Raw genomic sequence first — 5,047 nt, 5'->3', positions numbered from 1 at the left:
CTTGGTTTCCTGTCTTTCTTTTTATTTAGCGCACTATAGCGGTTTCCTTCCACCTATTTAAATGTGTATTTTGCAAAATCACTTAAAATGCTTAAAGAGCACCTATGATAAAATCTTTTGGAAGCTGTCTGAACAAAACTGTGTGTTGGTATAATATGTCCATAGTCATACTGGAGTGATATAAAGGCAATAAGTCTCTTTTTTTAAATTTCTGATGTTAAAATAGGATCCAAATCTCTCCTGTTTTGATGTAGGAGTGCGGTTTCCCCACCCGCTAAATTGAATGACATCTATGTATTAACATGTCTCTATAGTAAAGTGTATAATCATTAATAAGACAGGACGTGCTCAAAGCAACTGGGATTACAAGATCTGTTCAGCGCTCTTTGATCATCAATCATCATCAAATATGATCAAATATGAGTTTTACAAGTTTACAACATTTCTAAAACGGTGCATGTTTATATTGAATTGCAGTGGTATTACCGTCTTTATACAGCAGCATGTCAGTACAAATATAAAGGAAGACGATTCAGTTTGAGTATGTTAAATCAGATTTATTTTGGACATTAGCTTAAAGGATATCTACAGCAGTGGATATTAACGTATATCCCGTCACATTAACCGTACAATAAACAGTGCAAAGTTAAATTCGAGCACTGTATGTATGCATGTGTGTGACTCATCATTGCATAAAGGCTTGAATTAACTCCACAAGAAATACATCAAATAATCATTGGGAAAGTTCTTACTGTAGTTTTTCTCACAAATGTTACGTGAGATCTGCTTCCTTCACTTCTGTCACTGTGCTGTTTATCTGACACAGCCGGAGATTAAGGCACACACTTTGGGGGAACGTTGGGTGAGGAGAACTAGCATTAACCTCCTAGGGCTTAGTGGCCACATATGTAGACAGCACATTATAGCTCTAAGTGGCTATTTAAAATGCTTTGAATGTTTCATATTTTGTTACATACAGTGTCATCCTGCAACTGTTTTGCAGCATATGAAAGGTCCCAAACATTATTTTTAACTGTCCAAAATGGGCAAAAAAAATTGTTTTTACTTTCTGGTAGTCAAAACATGTTCAAAAAAAATTCTATGTTATATATGCATTAAAAAACGGTCAAGAAAAAGTGTTTTATGTAAATTCGGACCACGAGTCCACATATATGGACATCATTTTTCTCTAAAAGTACATCATATATATAAAAAAAGATACTTTGGTTTTTTTATTCTGATTAGGTTACAATGAGCCCAAATAGCAAAGGAAACTTTTCAACTATATCTTTCCATTAAGATGTACAAAGTTTTCAAAATCTGTTTTTGAATATAAATCTCCGGTAGTGTGGATTAAACTTGTTATATATATATATATATATATATATATATATATATATATATATATATATATATATATATATATATATATATATATATATATATATGTATATATATATGTATATATATATATATATATATAATTTATTTAAAAATTATATCAATGTACTAAATCATTGCTGAATCAATTTCAGATGCAACTATACAGATCTTGAAGTTCTTGAGCATATAGCAGATCTCAGATTTAGGCATTAATCGATAAGGAAGATGTACAATCTATGAAGAAACAAAGTGCAATTTATACAAAACAACCTCAAAATTAAAGTAAAACTTTTACAATGTTAATGTTTGTGATTTTGAGAATACATGTCAAGATTATACTAGCTATCATGTATGGGTTTTTCATGTTGGTACAACTGTTCTGACCTGATGTCCACTGAAATGGACAAAAAATAACTATTTCTAAAGGGTGTTGAATTATTATTATTATTATCTGGTCTCATTTACAGTATAGGAGCCTCAAAACCTGTGAAAACTTACTTTTACGTTTTTCAGAAACTTGGAACATAATTCGGGTCTGAAGGGGTGTTAATCCATTTATGCAGAAGTGATCAACTTCAAGCTTTACAGGTTTATATATGTTTTATATCTTCTAAACCTGAATTTTGTCTGTTTTTGTGTACACTAGCTTATAGATATCCTAAAAATGAACAATACTGATACTAACATTTAAAAAACTTGTTAATCTCATGGGACCTTTGGTGAATTCAAGTTATATGCAGATTTTAAAATGACATCTTAATCCTGATGATGTTGATAATGTCCTGTTAAGAAGCCTATGCATCAGATTATAGAAACTGAAAATAATCCATAAAACCATTTTTAATTTATTGATTTGTTTTTAATAGATAGCTTAGCACTTTGCTGACAAGTTGCAAAATTACTTAAGATTAGCTAAGAAAAAATTGTCAGTCATGCCTCTCGGTGCTCGGGCAAAAATAGTAAGTGGTTCAGTCTTTTGAATATCTGAATGGCTGCTTTGATTGTGGAATGGATTTAAGATGGAAAGTAGGTGTGAGAAAAAAGTGATGTAATGCACAAGGCACTTCAAACCAGTCTTATGTAATGCAGTTGTTACCGATTCTGCATAAACCCATGTTGCGTGTATTCTCAATCACTTGTTCCGGAGCCACGTCAGGTCAGCGAGTAGATGTTTAAGGACCTGCAGGAGTTCAGTATGTTTGAGTCTGACTTGAAGACACGTACTGCTCTATAAATAAACCCAGACATCTGGGGTTAGCCACCAGTTAGACATTCACAGTAAGATCCCCATGGTGTTGTGTTAGCCACAATGGAATAACGGTGTTTGTACATCTGGTCTTTTCATCCGGCACAAACTAGGTAAGAAAAAAGAAAACTTAGTTTTTAAGTGATCCAAAAACAGAGATATTTAAAGATTTCTCTTTATCCCTCTGCAAATGACTCTTGTGTTTTAAGGCTAGGCTAGTTTATTTATATAGCATATTTCATACATATAGTGGCCATTCAAAGTGCTTAAGATAAACAAGAATAAAAAAAGCCAAGCATAAGAAAATAATAATCAAATAATAAAAATGCATCTAATCTTTAGCTCTCTGCAAGTGACTTCTGTTACCTGCAGGACATCCGTAATGCTCAGTTCATGTGGCTACAAGTTCATGAAGTCCTAGAAAACTTGTAGCTTATCATGCCAATAATAAGGCAATGCAAAGCCCTATGCATGTTGTAGGTAAGGACCATAGTTGAAATCATGTTTCTATAGGTTGGGTGCTCCCCCTTGAGAAATATAGGGTGTTATGGGCCCTTAGAATAATCAACAATATTTTCCCTGGTAGAGACAACCCTACGTCTTATGTCTAGACCTGAGATCCTCTCTCTGGGTATGATACTATAACATGTTGTCAGTTCATCATTCAGGCTGTCTGTCTCTTTCACAGAAATGGGAGGGCAAGGGTCGGATTGCATTCTTCTCTCTCTGTCCGCTAAGTCCGTCTGGCATTTGTGAGACACCCATGCAGTGGGACCACTGGATAACAACACGTAGTAAACCTATTCATCTCTAACATCATAGTTGTCGTCTGGAAAATCACGAAAATCTGCTGAAAGCAAAATGCTGTGGATCTTTGCTAGATTAAACTCAACACAGTAACTTCCAAGAAGTCTATGGTTTACTATTGATTAAGAGTTCTGAGAATTCACTCCTGCCAACACTAAGATATACACACACACACACACACACACACACACATACACACACACACGGAGGGACATGGAGGACCTCTTCTGCAGGTCATGGAGGGTTCTGATGTGGACAGCAATAATAATTGCCTAGTTAAAAATGTCAGAAATATAAATTATATAAAGAACCTAGTGGTTCAATGGTTGGGGGCTGAAGGGTTTGAGCTAAAAAAAAAAAAAAAAAAAGAGATAAAAAAGCAACATAAAAGAGTCATGGTAGTGCCCCACATGAATGAAGAATGTTCTAAGCTAAATATGAAGCTTTAATCCCAGATAAAAACACAAACGCAGCATTTTAGGCTTGATCCTAATTTTAATAGCACAACCAAAACAATCTTGTTCTGTTGACAACTCATTCCAAAGAGATCAGCTTCAAGATTCAGCTTAGCTATTGCTAACCTACATCATGTGCACCTAAATGCACATACAGCTGTTGCTAGAAGCCAGTGATATGTTAGAATTGATAGGGATATTTAAAGGAAAATATAAAAAAATATAATCCCTAAAAAAAAAAAAACAACACTTATATTTGCCTCAGAAGGCATTCATTAGCCTACTGGGACCATAAGGATTACAATTGTGCTTTAATTATTCGCTGCCATTACAAAGTTGGGAAGAACTAGGTTATAACTGAGATTTTTTTAAACTGAAAGAAGAAAAAAAAACCTTACAAATGTTGACCACTGCTTAAAGGTGCAGTAGGTGATTGTCTTCAGAAACATATTTGGTTGTGCTGATTGAAAGTCTCTTCACATTCCAATAGTAATGATTAAAGTCAATGATCTTAACGTATTTATATGTATTTGGCTAATATTATAATATATAATATATAATATTATGGCTAAGGCATAATACTAAAAAATGTTCATCCAATAAAATTTTTCATGCCAATAATTCACATAATTCTGATTAGTAGCCCAAACTGTGTCAACAGTTGATTTGTAAAACTGTGCACCTCTGTTTATACATATCTGCTAATGTTCATGCACACACGCCGCGGGCATGTGGACAAGTGGACACGAGTAAAGGCAGTAAAATATCATTCAAATACAATCCCTCTCTTGCCGTCTAAAGCCACGCCTTCTGAAATCATGTGAATGCGCACATTAAAAATGACAGAGACCCACTATAGATCGTCATTCGCCAGTTAGAAATCTTTATAATATTATATCTAGCACATTTTTTGTTGTGTAGCAAGCAAAACTTGTCACAATGTGCACGATTTTATGTATGTAAGGATTGCTGGTCTCACATTGTGCTAACTGGTAAGCATTTAGGCAGATCACCTACTGCACCTTTAAATGTAGTAAAAGCGTAGGCCTAGTAACCATCTTTTATGGGGGGCATTTTGATTACAAATATCAAAACCAGTTTTATTACAAATAACATGGTTAAACAATGGTTGACTTGCGGGCGATTGAATCATGAT

This window comes from Danio rerio, chromosome 12 (genome assembly GCF_052040795.2).
Source record: "Danio rerio strain M-AB ecotype USA chromosome 12, GRCz13ab, whole genome shotgun sequence".
NCBI classification, from domain to species: Eukaryota; Metazoa; Chordata; class Actinopteri; order Cypriniformes; family Danionidae; genus Danio; species Danio rerio.
The sequence above is the reverse complement of the archived record's forward strand: the minus strand, read 5'-3'. Positions refer to the sequence as shown.